The sequence below is a fragment of the Bos taurus genome, chromosome 29, assembly GCF_002263795.3.
Source record: "Bos taurus isolate L1 Dominette 01449 registration number 42190680 breed Hereford chromosome 29, ARS-UCD2.0, whole genome shotgun sequence".
NCBI lineage: Eukaryota > Metazoa > Chordata > Mammalia > Artiodactyla > Bovidae > Bos > Bos taurus.
This window is the reverse complement of record NC_037356.1, coordinates 35,790,229-35,807,813: the sequence shown is the minus strand read 5'-3', so window position 1 is coordinate 35,807,813 and position 17,585 is coordinate 35,790,229.

The following is a 17,585-nucleotide window of genomic DNA, read 5'->3' as shown; positions in this document are numbered from 1 at the left end:
TTCTCAGGGTTTGAGTAGTAAAGATCACATCACACCTAAGCATTCATTAAACATGTCCGCAGGTAAATATTTGTTGAATGAATGCATGGAATACTTGCCAGGTGATTGAAAGAACAAATATCACTGAATCACACAAGTAACTACACAGAGATGAAGAGTTCCTAGAAAAACACCCTGTGTTCATATTTGCTCAGAAGAGAGGATGCCTTCCCGTTGAAAAAGCAATGAGCCGTCAGGCTACTTTGGCTTTTCCTTGGTGCTAGGAGCAGAAAGCAAATGAATACAGGGCAAATGATAGAAATCGTGCCAACCCGTGTCCTTTGTGGGGCGGAGTGAGGCTTCTCCTGCAATGGCAAGGCCAGCCCCCCAGAATGTGGCTGTTCTACTGGAGACGCAGAACAGGTGCTTCTCACGGGGCTTGGTTTGAGGCAAGGTCCCTGCCCAGTTACTACTGGCCTTCTGTCTCAGGGCCTGGAATTCCACTGCATAGGTCCCTCCTTTTCTTGAGCTTTGAAAACAACTTCAGTTTTTAAGAGTCCTCTTCAAACAGGACAGGTGTAAACCCCTTACACTGTCACCTCTCTTTGGACCAAGTTTCCTGTTCACACGCTACCTTTTTGAAGATATTTTTTACTCTGCTCTCTGACTCCTTTCTTGCAGGATCCACAGCTTCCCTCTTCTCACGGCTTGGCTGAGACCCCTGGGCCTGGCTGCGTTTGCTTCCCTTTCAGGTCTGGCTTCCTTGGCCTTGACCTTCATCTCCACTCTCTGCACCCAGCACGGGGTCTGCACGTGGTGCGCACGGCAGCTTTCCTTCTTTCCTTTTCATCTTCCCTCCCTCCTTTCCCCCTTGTCTTCTTGCTTTTGTTTTTAATTAAGCAGGGTGAGTGACAGTCGTTAGGAGAGCATACATGCAGTATTCCAAGTCCTTGGGCACATCCTCTGTATAAGATTTCTACAGAGTTGTGAGCCACCCAGATCACTAGATTTTTAAAAAAAAAGCTTTTGTTTCTATTATCAAAGCAGCAAGAGACCACTATAAAACATAGAAAATATGGGTAAGCCTTCTTACCTATAAAGGGACTTTCCGGGTAGCTCAGATGTTAAAGAATCTGCCTGCAATACAGGAGACCAAGGTTTGACCCCTGGGTTGGAAAGATCCCCTGGAAGAGGGCATGGCAACCCACTCCAGTATGCTTACCTGGAGAATTCCATGGACAGAGGAGCCTGATGGGCTACAAGTCCATGGCATGGCAAAGAGTTGGACATGACTGAGCCACTAACGCTTTCACTTTCTAACCTATAAAAATCAGCTGTATTCTACCACCCCTAGAAAATACCTGTTGATATTGTAATGGTGATCCTTCTGAACTCTTTTACTAAAAGGCAGGCCTTTGAGAGGCCCACTTGATGGGTTACCTGTAAAATCCAGGGAAGAGGTAGGTAAGGGGGGGTGAGTTAAAGGGCCTGTGCCGGGTAGGGGCCGAGGTGCTGAGATGATGTCAGGGAGGCTGCTGACCCCCGCTCCCGGCTCCGAGCCCACCCTCAGCATTTCTTTCCCTTGTCAGATGGAAGGCCCAGACTGACCATCGATCTTGTGGGCTCGAGCTGTCAGAGCCACCAGCAGTGTGGCATTCTAATGTCAAACAGTCTGGCGCTTCTTAGTCGGAGCATCACCTCCTTTTCCAGTCTCCCTGGGGCCTTCTTTCCTGCTCTGTTAGGTCCCAGGCATCTTGCTATGTACCTCACAGCCCCCAGTCCCGGGATCCAGAGGTATCTGCCTTCTCGGGGAACTTCACTGATTTGACTCAATTACCCACCTGAACGTTACTACTTAATTGACTGAACCTATGAAAAACAAACCCGTGCTGATCGATAGAGAAATAATTTTGCAAATTGTGGGCATAAATCTTTAGAGATCTGTGTGCACTGCTATTTGTTAAAATGCTGAAAAGGTAAATCAATTTTCTGTATTAAAACACAATTGCTTCATCTATTGCTAGTTTCGGCAGGCGCCAGGGAGGCAAGGTGTGGGGAGTGGGGGAGGAGGCTTTGAACTGCTTTCTTGCCCTTCTTTCAGGGGTCATTTGTTAGCCTAAAGGGGTCTAGTGCTGGGGAGGAGAGGAGGGCTTTCTGACTGGTAAATGCTTTAATGTTAGAAGCAAAAGCAGGCCTGGGCTAGTGCAGCAATACAGTATTGTCACCTGCAGGCCCAACATCACCTACAGGCAGCTCTCTAGAACTTACCTGCACAACTGAAATGTTGTACCCATTGAACAGTTCCTTTTTTCCCTCCCCGCATCCCCAGGCAACTACCTTTCTAGTCTGTCCCTCTGTGAGATGGACTGTTTTATTGAACTTTTAATTTGTTTTACTGATGCATAGTTGATTTATAGTGTTGTATGAATTTCTACCGTACAGTGAAGTGATTCAGTTATACATGTATGTACATCCTTTTCATATTCTTTTCCATTATGATTTACCACAGGGTATTGAATATAATTCCTGGTGCTAATAGAGTAGAACCTGTTGTTTATCCATCCTATATATTACAGTTTGCATTTGGTAATCCCAAACTCCTAATCCATCCTTCCTCCATCACCCTCCTTGGTAACCATAAATTTGTTTTCTATGTCTGTGAGTGTGTTTCTGTTTTGTAAATAAGTTCATTTGTATCACATTTTATATTCCATATTTAAGTAATATTATATGATATTTGTATTTCTGTGGCTTACTTCGTATGATAATCTCTAGGTTCATCTATGCAGCAGCAAATGGCACTATTTCATTCTTTTTTATGGCTGAGTAATATTCCACTGCTTATTTAACTTATATGCAGAGTACATCATGAGAAGCGCTGGGCTGGAAGAAGCACAAGCTGGAATCAAGATTGCCGGGAGAAATATCAATAACCTCAGATATGCAAATGACACCACCCTTATGGCAGAAAGTGAAGAGGAACTAAAAGCCTGTTGATGAAAGTGAAAGAAGAGAGTGGAAAAGTTGGCTTAAAGCTCAACATTCAGAAAACTAAGATCATGGCATCTGGTCCCATCACTTCATGGGAAATAGATGGGGAAACAGTGGAAACAGTGTCAGACTTTATTTTTCTGGGCTCCAAAATCATTGCAGATGGTGATTGCAGCCATGAAATTAAAAGACGCTTACTCCTTGGAAGGAAAGTTATGACCAACCAAGATAGCATATTGAAAAGCAGAGACATTACTTTGCCAACAAAGGTCCGTCTAGTCAAGGCTATGGTTTTTCCTGTGGTCATGTATGGAAGTGAGAGTTGGACTGTGAAGAAAGCTGAGCACCAAAGAATTGATGCTTTTGAACTGTGGTGTTGGAGAAGACTCTTGAGAGTCCCTTAGACTGCAGGGAGATCCAACCAATCCATTCTAAAGGAGATCAGTCCTGGGTGTTCTTTGGAAGGAATGATGCTAAAGCTGAAACTCCAGTACTTTGGCCACCTCATGTGAAGAGTTGACTCATTGGAAAAGACTCTGATGCTGGGAGGGATTGGGGGCAGGAGGAGAAGGGGACGACAGAGGATGAGATGGCTGAATGGCATCACTGACTCGATGGACGTGAGTTTGAGTGAACTCCGGGAGTTGGTGATGGACAGGGAGGCCTGGCGTGCTGCGATTCATGGGGTCGCAAAGAGTCGGACACGACTGAGCGACTGAACTGAACTGAACTGAATATTCCACTATAGGCTTCCCTGGTGGCTCAGTGGTATAGAATCTGCCTGCCAACGCAAGAGACAGGGGTTCAATCCCTGATCTGGGAAGACCCCCTAGAGAAGGAAATGGAAACCCACTGTAGTATTCTTGCCTGAGAAATCCCATGAACAGAGGAGCCTGGCAGGCCATGGTCCATGGGATCATAGAGTGGGATAGGACTTAGCGACTAAACAACAAACAATAAATATTCATATATATATATATATATATATATATATATAAATCTTTATCCATTCATCCATTCAATGGACATTTAGCTTGCTTCCACGTCTTGGCTATTGTGAATACTGTAGCTGTGAGCATTGGGGTGCATGTATCTTTCCAAACTACAGTTTTGTCTGGATATATGCCCAGGAGCGGGATTGCTGGATCATATGGCAACTCTATTTTTAGTTTTGTGAGGATACTTCATACTATTTTCCATAGTAGCTACACCAATCTACATTTTACCAACAGTGTAGGAGGGTTTCCTTTCAAAGAAGCCAAGTTTTTAAATCCACAGTGTCATTAGATATAATATTGTTCAGTCAAAGGTTTTCCAGTGTTAACAAGCTGTTACTTAATGTTGAATTTTCAGAGGTGTTTCGTGTCTCCCATGCAACAGAGAATGTGCTCAGGGGTCATCTGGGGGATGGTCTTCAGAAGCAGAGTGTCAGGATGTGTCTCATACAGCCTCACCGCCAGGGGCCATGGGATGTTTCCAGTCCTCATCCCATGACGGATCTCAGAACCCCCCAAAAGTGAGTCCTGACAAGTACCCTGCTTCTAGTCACTTTGCTTAAGACGAACACTGACTCAAATAATCAAGTCTCCTTGGCCAGACCCAGAGAGGCTGGGGTCGCAGGCAGTGCCCTCTCTGGATTGGGTATGACAGAGGGATGGAACCAAGGAGACACTGGACTGAGGGCACAAAGCGATTGGATGCTCTGTTGGGGGGACCAGACATGCGACTGTGTGCAGCTCACCCAGGACACTTGCAGCTGTCCTGGGGCTCCTGAGACAAGCAGGAAACACAGGCTTACCATTCTGGATACTCACTCCGTGACAGAAACTGTTCTTGGCCCCTTATCAGCTTATTTTGTTTAAATCTCTTACTATCAACACTTTGCAGAGGGAAAAACTGAGGAATCGAGCATTTAAGGGATTTGTGTATAAGTGCTTTTTTTTTTTTTGGCTGTACTTTGTGGCATGTAGGATCTTAGTTGCCTGACCAGGGATCGAACCCATGGCCCCTGGGTGGAAATGCAGAGTCATAACCACAGGACCAGGGAAGTCCCTAAGGAACTTGTCTAAACACACTCAGGCAGTGAGCTATGGAGTCAGACTCTGCTGCAAGGCTGTGACTTCATACTCTCAATGGGGTTCTGCCATCTCAATGGGGCCAGGTCCTTTCAGTCACAGGAAATCCGGACACCCAGCCACCAGGAGAGGACTGTCCAATCCTCAGGCCTGGGAGCCCTGTTGCAGCTATTTTTCCAGCTTCTGTGACTGCAGGGTTCAGTCCCTGGGGTCCTGGCAGGCAGAAACTGTGTCGCCATCATTTCTGCCATCTAATACTTCACAGCATTTGGTACACAGTAGATGCTCATTAACTGTTCGCTGAAAGAATAAACATGATTAAACTGGGCTCTATGTTTTACAAAAGATTTGAAAAGTCAGGGGGATAGGTCACTGGGTAATTTAAAGATGGTTAGTAGAGAAGGCAATGGCACCCCACTCCAGTACTCTTGCCTGGAAAATCCCATGGACGGAGGAGCCTGGTGGGCTGTGGTCCATGGGGTCGCTAGGAGTCGGACACAACTGAGCGACTTCACTTTCACTTTTCACTTTCATGCATTGGAGAAGGAAATGGCAGCCCACTCCAGTGTTCTTGCCTGGAGAATCCCAGGGACGGGGGAGCCTGGTGGGCTGCCGTCTCTGGGGTTGCACAGAGTCGGACACGACTGAAGTGACTTGGCAGCAGTAGCAGTGGAAACCCAAACATTTGAAGAGCTGGGAAGAAAATATAGTCTGTATTTCTGTTTAAACCTAGAGAAAAGAAGGCTGGGGAAATGTAAGAGTGGTTTGTCCCCTGAAAGGTTTTTATTCACCATTTTACAGGGACCGTTTATCAAAGTTTCTGGAACACTCACTGTGCACCCAGTGCTGATCTTTGTCCTGAGGTGAGAGTGGCCAGTGGGCAATGGGCTGCCCTGCCTGGAACTTACCCTGCCTTTGTGCAGGGGTGGATGAGGGCTGAGCAGACCCAGGATTCTCCTGTCTTCAACTTAGAAGGTGAAGAATAGCAGGAGGCTCACAGGTCCTCAAGATCTTCCAACAGATGAGAATTCTTCAATAGGAGCTTTTCTCAGAGAGATGAAAAATCACCTCGGGTATGTATCAGAGGGAACCAGCTGATGGACTCAAGCTAGAGAGTTTTGGATTTCTGTACTAATTTTTGGCAATTTTCAAGGAATCCCAGGGTTCTATGGGGCTGAGGGAACCCAGGGGAGGGGAGAGGTGTGAGGCTTAGCGAGAGGCCAGGGTTGCCTGTGCTTTGTGATCGGAATAGCTGCTTGGTTCCTTGTATTCAGAACTACAGGTGAGACCTACTCTTCTCACTCTGTGGCTTATCACCTGTGAGTCCTTGGACGTGTCCCTAAACTCTCTGGTCCTTAGTTTTCTCTTGTGAGAAATGAAAGGATCTAGTTTCTTCAAATTGATAAATACAAATGGCTTCAAAAGTTCCTGTGAGGCTCTTGCCTGTGGGAGCCTCACAAGCACCTCCTGGAGCCATGAAGGAGGGGAAAAGCCCTCACCCCCCACCCCACCTCGTGCAGGGAGGCTGTCACGACAAAGCAGCTGCTGCATTGATTTCTGAAAGCAGATCACTCCCTTATGCCCATGTGTAGAGAACAGGCTCTGTCCAAGCTGGAGGGTAGACGTCGGACTCCCTGCAAAGACCTAGAAGCACCAGAGGCACAGGCTTAGGGAGGGAGTGATCGGGGTTTCCTTGCAGGCAGTGAATGGAGCAAAGAGGGTGGGGGTGCCCTGTCCACACCAGAGGGAGCTCACAGACACGGACCTGCTGGCCTCTTTAGCCTCTGAATAGACAGAGAAAGGAGCTGGAAACCCAAGGCTCTGAGGATGAGAAGCTGGGTTCAAATCCTAGTTACACTACTTAATGGCCTTGAGGTTGGGGGCATCTTTAAACTTTGGTGTTTGTAGACCGGGAAGGCAGCACGGGAATTAGCTGATAGGATCAGTAAATGTGTCTATCACAGGTCAGCACATTTTACTCGGAATCATTCTGAAGTCCAGCAGACCAACATGGTGTCGAGGGAGACGCAAGTTCCTGCCTCCATGACTGTCCTCTCTTGGGGGACAATGGAGAACTGAACCTGCAAACCTGACTCACAGAACAGGACGTGGACGTATGTGGGGAGGGCAGGCAGAAGACACCCTGGAAGAGCTGGTGTGGAGGAAGGGGTCTTGCTTGGATGCACAGAGGAGGTCTCTGGATGATCAAGGTCTGGAGGCGGAAAGGAGAGGACAGAGTTAGCTGGGGTCCAGAGCCTGGGACAGGCCTCCCCGGACACCATCTGTCCACCCATCAACCACAGCAGGAGGGCGGTTTGATATGGGAGTGAGGGGCTGTGGTCCTGAGGGCACTTTCTGGAGATGCAGGAGAGACATGGTGGAGGGTTCCAGGGGAGCTGGTGGTTCTGGCTGACAAGATGATGGAGTGGTGACTCAAAGAGTAGAGAGGAAGGTAGAAACCCTTGTAAATCTGCTTTCTCAGCGGTGGAGACAGATCACTCTCTTCCTCCATGCCAGAGATCACTTTTCTTGCCTTCACTTTTTCTAAGTTCATTGAAGGTGACATCTAGTTGGCGTTTTCCTTCCTGCCTGGCTCCCTTGACCCTGGACTTCCTGACCTTTCCTATGGGGGCTTCCTCTAGCTCGTGTCGTGTCCGTGTTCAGGGATGTGGGCACTTATGGTGAAGAACAGCTTCTGCTGGTTAGAATCTGAAGGTGCTGAAGGTGGGTGGTCTCTGCAGAGTCCAACTCAGCCCTTAACTCTGACACACTTACCCCCAAGTGTCATCCCTACAAATCACTCATCTTTCTTCCTTATTCCCTCCCATACACTTTCCTTCTTTTCATTTCCTCTGTAAATACTGATAATTCAACTTCTCCTGTAAGAAGGTTTACATTTTTAACATTTCCTTTATGTGTCATGTGGACATGAGTTCTTATCTGCATTGTAGTGAGAGAAACCTTCAGAGCAATTAGTGAGGATTACTTTCATGCATTGGAGAAGGAAATGGCAGCCCACTCCAGTGTTCTTGCCTGGAGAATCCCAGGGATGGGGGATCCTGGTGGGCTGCTGTCTATGGGGTCGCACAGAGTTGGACACGACTGAAGCAACTTAGCAGTAGCAGCAGCAGCACAGTCAGACTGTAAGTAATACCAAACCTCAAATAATAGCTGTTATACAAAAAAACACTTCCAACAGAGCTTGGAAGTAGACAGTCCAGTGATGGGATCCTGGCTCCGGTGTTCCTAGGTGTGGCCCTTTTCCAAATGGGTCCATGGCTAGCTAGCACCAGCACCAGCTGTTGTGTAAATATTCTAGGAAGCAGAAAGGAAAAATAGGCCAGGAAAGGACAAAAATCCCACATGTCTGACCCTTTCATTTCATTAACTGGAACTGAATGACTTGGTCACACCTAGCTTCAAGGGGGACTGGACAATATTGTCTTTATTCCAAGCCGGCCGTGTGTAAACTAAAAGCAGACGTGTTATGATTTAGGGATGATGTATATAGCAAATGTTCGAGTGGAAACTGACAGTTCTCACACATGTGTGTCTTGCCCAGGATTCCAGAGCACCAAAGGAAAGAACTGAAGCCTCAGCCTTTGACTTAAGGTCCAGTGGTCCTTCCAGTACATGGGGGTAGCCCATGGGGACACAGCAGGCACTGGCAGGTCCCTGAGCAAAAGATGAGCTATGCATTCTGTTCTGAAGGGTTGTCCAGTCTTTGAACATCTAACTAATGAAATATATGTTGTTGCTGTTTAGTTGCTAAGTTGTGTCTGACTCTTTCAACCTATGGACTGTAGCCCACCAGGCTCCTTTGTGCATGGGATTCTCCAGGCAAGAATACAGGAGTGAGTTGCCATTTCCTTCTCCCGGGGATCTTCCTGACTCAGGAGACTTTTGTCTCCTGTGTCTCCTGCATTGGCAGGTGGGTTTTTTAGCACTGAGCCACCTGGGAAGCTATGAAGTATAAAATAAATGTTAAACAGGGTGTACCAAGAGAGTATGCATTTATACACAGTAACTGCATCAAGAGATCAAAAGAAAGGAGTGTTTCCATGTGGGCTGGAACAGCCAAGGATAGTTACTAAGTGAAGGTTGGAGGCCAACTTTGAGGACCAGCTTGCTTCATCTGTGGAGGAGATGGGGGCTCTTTGGTAAGGAACTTGTTGGAGAGGTGGGTTTCTTATCTTTGAAATGACAGCATGGTCCTGATAGAGGAACTGCTGCCCAGATGATGACTGAGCTAAAGTAATAAAATAAATCGTTCCTTCTATACCTCTATCCTCCAAAAACTCTTTACTGCAATAACAATACAGGAGCATACCCACTCCTGCGGTAATAGTAATGGCCAGTGTTTACTGAGGGCTTATGTGTTCTGAGCCTGTATAGTATTACTCGCTTGCTCTTCTCACAGTCTCTGGGAGCAGGAATTATGTTGCTTTTATTTTGAAGTCAAGTAACTGAAAGACAGAGAGGTTTAGTAACCTTCCCAAATGAAAGCTAATGTTCCAGAATCTTCGTTCTGCACACGAGGTTATACAGACTTTCCTGTAGCAGCCCTGTCTTTGGGAGCATAAACCTTTAGAGCTGCAGACTGAGAAATGTCCCTTCTGTAAGAGAAGGCATTCCTGGGAACACAGGGTCATGTTTATGAGGCTGGGAGCAAAGCCCACATCCTGAGAGCCTGATCATAGGAGCTGTTATTTTTCTCTTGGATCATTGTATTATGGATAGGATTATTGTGTCCAGGCCTTTTAGACATGACAACTCTTCCAATTCTAAGAATAAAAGTGAGAAGAGCGAGGCCCAGAGATTTGGGTAAGTCTTTGGCTTCCTTGGAGCCTTCCTGGTGGCTCAGACAGTGAGGAATCTGCCTGCAATGCAGGAGACCCAGGTTCAACCTCTGGTCAGGAAGAACCCCTGGAGAAGGGAATGGCTACCCACTCCAGTATTCTTGCCTGGAGAATCCCATGGACAGAGAAGCCTGGTGGGCTACAGTCCATGGGATCGCCCTGAGTGGAACACAACTGAGCAACTAAACACTTAACGTGGCTTCCTTGGCCTCAGTCCTTGAAGCTGAGTGCTGCCTGCAGTTTCTCTTCAGCTCTACAGAATCTGGGGCTTGGCGCAGCACTCACGTCCTTCCTCAGCCTGTCTTCTTGATTATGAAACCAAAACATAGACCCAGGCCCAGCTCAGGATGGCAGCCTCAACTCCCCCTGCAGGGTTCTAAATATCACCTCCTAGCTCTTTGATCAGTAGTGTTTGAGGCTTACAGCTCCAGTGAAGTGTATACACTCAGCTTCGTGAGCCCCTTGCAGACACTCTGCACCTATTCACCAGGCATTTGCCAAGCTCCTACTTTGCGCCACATGTTGCACTGTGCCTGGAGACACAAAGGTAAATAAGACACTGGCTTTGGCCCCTTCAGGGTAGAGATCCTTAACCTGGGTTCCATGAATGGTTTTGGGGGGTCTGTAGACACCCTAAAACTGTGTGAAACATTTGGTCTGTCTGCTAAGATGCGTACATTTTTCCCTAGGGAGAAACTTCATAGTTTTCATCCAGTTTATTAGTCCAGCAAAGAGTATGAATCACTGAGAAGGCAGTCAAGACAGAAATCTAAACAGATTTTCAGAAAACAGTATTATAGGTCTATGTACAGGCATGAGTCAGAGAAGGCAATGGCACCTCACTCCAGTAGTCTTGCCTGGAAAATCCCATGGACGGAGGAGCCTCGTGGGCTGCAGTCCATGAGGTTGCTAAGAGTCAGACAAGACTGAGCAACTTCACTTTCACTTTCCACTTTCCTGCATTGGAGAAGGAAATGGCAACCCACTCCAGTGTTCTTGCCTGGAGAATCCCAGGGATGGGGAGCCTGGTGGGCTGCAGTCTACGGGGTAGCACAGAGTCGGACACGACTGAAGTGACTTAGCAGCAGCAGCAGCAGCAGAGGCATGAGTGAATGATCATAGAATTTGGAGGCGGGACAGCTTATACCTTTATCTGGGGATGGAGGTGGATCTGGGCTCCCTCAGCAGATGGTGTCACCTGGAGCTCAGGAAATGAATAAGAACTGAGCTGGTGGGGCGGCCTTCCCAGGGAAAGTGTGAACCTGGGGGCCTAGTAGTCTGAACTGTCCTGTGTGGAGAGAATGCACATCTAGATTTCGATGTTGGGTATACAGGCTCAGAGGGCTTGTGAAGCAGTGAGGAGGAGGGTTGATTGTTGAAAGTTGATGCTTTGGATTTTCTGTTTGGGTGGGGAGGGTGGCGGATGGCAGCAGTAGAGTCCCTGGTATGTCCCTGATTCTGAGCAGCAGGAGTCTGACCTCTGCAGACAGGAGGCCTGAATCTCAGAGAAGGTCAACTTCCCATCTCAGCTTCCCGTTCCTGCAAACTGGACTTGATATTTGATAAATAAATCATGCCATCTTCCCTTCACACCCAGCTCCAAATGAAAACATTCACGTTACCACCACTTCACAACCGGCCACTCCAGGCCCCTGACAATCAATTACCCACCGGAGATGAAATTATTGTTTAATGGCTCCTGGAATGGGCTCCCATCTGACATTCATCACAATCAATAATGCATCAGCAGGGACAAAAGAAATTACCTGCCTCCTGCTAAGTGAAAGAGTCCATTTCTATGCAGCACAGCCCCTTCACGCCTCCTGAGCAGCCCAGCACAGGTGGGTTTCCACACCACAGAGCTGCTTCCACGGGAGGTGGGCAGGCAGGCTCTTGGGTGGGTGTATGGCCATTGCTACCCACCTGGGTTGGGCAGGGCGTGTGGGTAGGCCAGAGGTGGGATGGTGAGCGAGTAGTGATGGCCGATCAGATTCATGGTGAAGCAGTCACCACTTGCCCTTCCCATCCTTTTTCAGTGGACATTGTGTCTCCGTGATTCCCTGTAGAGATGGACAGGAAATAATTTCCTTATAGATATTTTGTAGGCCACTGCTTTTGGCTTCTGGTGAACCCTGGCCTTGCCACTTTCTGCAGGATGAACATAGATGAATTTCTTACCTCTTGGATCTGAGTTTTCTTATCCACAAAGTGTGCTTAATAACACTGACTGTAGATGCTTGTGTTGGGATTAAATGGAAGATCACACATAATGCATCCGAAATGCAATCCGTTCTCTTTCCACCCGTATTTGGGAAAATATTCTGATGGTGTGATTCATCCTGGTATTGCTGGTGGGGAGCTTAGTTTAAACAAGGACAGATTAAGAGAGAAAGCATATTTAAATGTCAACTCCCCAAATCATAGAGAATGTCCATGTTATTTCGTCAGCAAATATACTGGAGATACCAGTTCTATCAGGGGCTTCCCTGGTGGCTCAGCGGTAAAGAATCCACCTACAATGCAGGAGACGCAGGAGACGAGGGTTCGATCCCTGGGTCAGGAAGATCCCCTGGAGGAGGGCAGGGCAACCCACTCCAGTATTCTTGCCTGCAGAAACCCATGGAGAGAGGAGCCTGGCGGGCACAGTCCATGGGATCGCAAAGAGACATGACTGGAAACAACTGAGCACCCATATGCCCTCACACCAGTTCTACCATTAGAACAACTCAGAGGCGTTTTAACCAAACCAGAGTCCAAGGCACGAAGATTCCCCTCTTTCCTTCCCTGCTTCCCTCATTGATCCATCTGTTTATCTGTTCCTCTCTTTTTATTGGGTGCCAGCTGTGGACCATAGTTGGATATGGTCCATAAATGGATATAAATCCACGTTTTTCTTTCTGCCCTTTCTCAAAGACTCACAGTAGGGTGCAGAATAGAGTTCCAAGTAGATAGGCATAGAGCAGCGCAGTGAGTACCAAGTCTCCTTGGGTAGGCATGGAAGGCTTTTTGGAGGAGACAACGCCCAAGCTCACTCTTAACAGCAGGGCAGGTATTTGCTATTGCACAGGTTTAGGGAGGCAGTGCTGAGGGAGAGGGTATGTGTCTTACTGCTATTTGATCATGATTTCCCCGCAAAGTTCCTTTTTCACCCCCAGTCTCAATATTTCATGCCATGCTCATTTTACAGGTGGGTAAATTAATCCAAGGGAAGCTAAGTGATTATCTGACACCAGAGGGATGTTGGAGTTAGAGCCAGAATTGGGATGAGATCAAATTGCCAACATCCGCTGGATCATGGGAAAAGCAAGAGAGTTCCAGAAAAACATCTATTTCTGCTTTATTGACTATGCCAAAGCCTTTGACTGTGTGGATCACAATAAACTGTGGAAAATTCTGAAAGAGATGGGAATACCAGAACACCTGAACTGCCTCTTGAGAAATTTGTATGCAGGTCAGGGAGCAACAGTTAGAACTGGACATGGAATAACAGACTGGTTCCAAATAGGAAAAGGAGTTCGTCAAGGCTGTATATTGTCACCCTGTTTATTTAACTTATATGCAGAGTACATCATGAGAAACACTGGACTGGAAGAAACACAAGCTGGAATCAAGATTTCCGGGAGAAATACCAATAACCTCAGATATGCAGATGACACCACCCTTATGGCAGAAAGTGAAGAGGTACTAAAAAGCCTCTTGATGAAAGTGAAAGTGGAGAGTGAAAAAGTTGGCTTAAAGCTCAACATTCAGAAAACGAAGATCATGGCATCTGGTCCCATCACTTCATGGGAAATAGATGGGGAAACAGTGGAAACAGCGTCAGACTTTATTTTTCTGGGCTCCAAAATCACTGCAGATGGTGACTGAAGCCATGAAATTAAAAGACGCTTACTCCTTGGAAGGAAAGTTATGACCAAGCTAGATAGCATATTCAAAAGCAGAGACATTTCTTGGCCAACAAAGGTCCTTCTAGTCAAGGCTATGGTTTTTCCTGTGGTCATGTATGGATGTGAGAGTTGGACTGTGAAGAAGGCTGAGCACCGAAGAATTGATGCCTTTGAACCGTGGTGTTGGAGAAGACTCTTGAGAGTCCCTTGGACTGCAAGGAGATCCAACCAGTCCATTCTGAAGGAGATCAGCCCTGGGATTTCTTTGGAAGGAATGATGCTAAAGCTGAAACTCCAGTACTTTGGCCACCTCATGTGAAGAGTTGACTCATTAGAAAAGACTCTGATGCTGGGAGGGATTGGGGGCAGGAAGAGAAGGGGACGACAGAGGATGAGATGGCTGGATGGCATCACTGACTCAATGGACGTGAGTCTGAGTGAGTTCTGGGAGTTGGTGATGGACAGGGAGGCCTGGCGTGCTGCGATTCATGGGGTTGCAAAGAGTCGGACACGACTGAGTGACTCATCTGATCTGATCTCTCCTGATTCACAGCTCAGGTTTCTTAAAAATTTTTTTGGCCATGCCCCATAGCATGTGGCAGAGAAGGCTATGGCACCCCATTCCAGTACTCTTGCCTGGAAAATCCCATGGACGGAGGAGCCTGGTGGCCTGCAGTCCATGGGGTCGCTAAGAGTTGGACACGACTGAGCGACTTCACTTTCACTTTTCACTTTCATGCATTGGAGAAGGAAATGGCAACCCACTCCAGTGTTCTTGCCTGGAGGATCCCAGGGACGGGGGAGCCTGGTGGGCTGCCGTCTATGGGGTCGCACAGAGTCGGACACGACTGTAGCGACTTAGCAGCAGCAGCATAGCATGTGGGATCTTAGTTCTCCAATCAGGGATTGACCCTGGGCACGCTGCATTGGAAGTGAAGATTCCTAACCACTGGACCACCAGGGGAGTCCTCAGCCCAGGTTTTTTAACCTTTGCTCTGCCTATGAAGAGCCTTATACGGAAGGAGCAGACTCATTCAACACACACTGACCTTCCTCAAGATCTTCTCTCTTTTAAGCCATAGTGAGAAATGGATTGACATAAAGATGGAAATGATCTCAAAGTGAGACATACAAATAGCTAATTGCAGTGCCATTTAGTTGAGAAGGAGTTTTCCTGGTGGCAGACTGACGCGACTTAGCAGCAGCAGCAGCAGCAGCAGCAGATGGTAAAGAATCTGTCTGCAATGCAGGAGACCTGGGTTCGATCCCTGGGTTGGGAAGATCCCCTGGAGAAGTGAATGGCAACCCATTCCAATATTCTTATCTGGAGAATTCCATGGAAAGAAGAGCCTGGGGGGCTACAGTCCATGGGGTCACACACGTGGCTGAGTGACTAACACTTTTAGTCGAGAAGGGGTAAAGCAGAGTACCAGGGATGCACAGAGGAAGAACAATCCACTTTGTGGGTGGAGAGAAGACTTCCCACACAAGTTGGCACCTGAGGAGCTAGCAGAGCTATCTTTGCTGGCATACACATCGCTCAGCTTGCTGCTGCCTTGAAGTAACAAAGAATCCTAAGATTCTACAATTCAGCATTGCTCCTGTTTGTTACCCAGTGGCCCACCTTCTTATGTGGGCTTCCCTACTGATGAAAACTGAAATTTTCTCCTTCTGAAAGTGAAAGTCGCTTAGTTGTGTCTGACTCTTTTTGACCCCATGGACTGTAGCCCGCCAGGCTCCTCTGTCCATGGGATTTCCCAGGCAAGAATACTGTAGTGGGTTGCCATTCCCTTCTCCAGGGCATTTTCCCAATCCTACTGCATGCTGAAGCCTTCTCTGTCTGTTTCCTTCTGAGCCTGATTCTGGATGGTTGGCAATAGTGAAGGAACCAGGCATGCATGAGAGCAGCTCTCTGCCTGTGGAAGAGTGTTTTATTATGATTACAAAACGCAAAGCCTCACAACAATCCATATTGGTCATTACGTGCTGAGGGTCGTCGGCCCTGTGCTCTGGAGGGGGCAACATCATTGTCAAGAACTCTTAATTGCCTGCCTCTGCTTTTACAGCCTTGGCCTGTACCTTAGACTCCATCCTAAAGATCAGTGGGGAACCCAAGAATGAGACTGGGGCAATTCAGAAAACTTGAGTGAGCTTCCCCCACAGACTCCTGCTCCCTGTAGAGATGGGCAGTGGGATGACTCACCTAAGATGGGCAACGTAGGAGACCCGGGTTAGATCCCTGGGTGGGGAAGATGCCCTGGAGAAGGAAATGGCTACCCACTGCGGTATTCTTGCCTGGAGAATCCCAGGGATAGAGGCACCTGGTGAGCTACAGTCCAGACACCAGGGCTGGAGAGTGAGGACTGTAGAGAATGGGACTTCTGGACGGAGAAGTTGGTGCCCAGGGAGGCATCCGCATGCCCAGGCAGAGACTCCGGTTGTTCAACATAATTGCTGTTTCCCCAGCTTCCTTTTGAATTTATTTTCCCATTGGCTAAACAACATGAAATTCCACCCCTGGACAACCATGGGTTCAAGGGACCTCACTCTTATTTTTTCACATTCTCTTTTTCAAAAAACACTTTTTAAAATATTCACTTCTACTTATTTGTCCATGCCACATCTTAGTTGCAGCAAGCAGGATCTTCAGTGTTCATTGTGGCATGTGGGAATCTAGTTCCCTGACCAGGGATCGAACTCAGTCCCCCTGCACTGGGAGAGCAGTCTTAGCCACTGGACCACCAGAGAAGTCCATATTCATTTTCTTTCCTCCTCTTTGTCCCTCACTCCTTCCCTCTCTTCCTCTCTCTTTCTTAACACAAATGTGGGGATTATTTTAGTCCTAGTCTTACAAAACTGAAATCGAATAAATACATTTTTCTGTAACTTGTTTTTCTCTGAACCATATATCACAGAAATCCCTCTGGGTCAATAGATACAGATTGAACAAGACCACATTCTTTTTATTAGTTGAAGAATATTTTATGGTGTGAGTTCTCCAGGGCATTTAACCATTTCCAGCACAGAGTGTGTTTCCGCTTGTAGTCACTACCAACTCTGCTGTAGTAACCATCCTGTGCACACTCTTTGACACTCTACTTTCATTTCTAGAGCTAGGTGCCTGTAAGTGTGATCTAGGGGGCAAAGTAGGTGTATATTTGGAATTTTAATAGATCTTGCCTGGTATTGTAGCCGTTCACATTCCCACCATCAATGTTTGAGAAGACTGTACCTCCAGAATTCTTACCAGGGTAAACTCTCTTTTAAAATGCAAATACTTCTGGAAAGGTGTTGAGCTAGCAGCAGAATATGACAAGGCCTTTAATGTATATACTTCTTTTTAGCAGTTTGCAAAGTGTTTTTATCACATGTTTTATCCCATCCACCCCCAAGAAAGTCCTTAGGAGTGGTTTTTGTAGAAACAGACTCTGAAACTTAGAATGCAGAACCACTGGCCCAATGCAGGGCCAGAGGGACCTCAGATCCAGAACCAGTGACTGATGGGACCTTCACTGACACCCACCCCATCTTTACAAGGAAGTGTAGGTGATTGGGTCGCCAGGTGTAGGGAACACTGTCTATGCACCTGTCTGGGCCCTGCTACTAAGGACCTAGCTGGCATTGGACAAGTTGCTTCACTTCCTGTGCCACCAATTCCTTGTCTGAACCTTGAGCTCAAGTTCTGCCTCTGTACCCAGACCCTGGATTGAATCTTGAATACAGTTTGGGTAGAAAAGTAGAAAGGGATAGCTTCGTTGCTTTGCCAGGCAACGGGAGCTATGGTGGGCTAATGT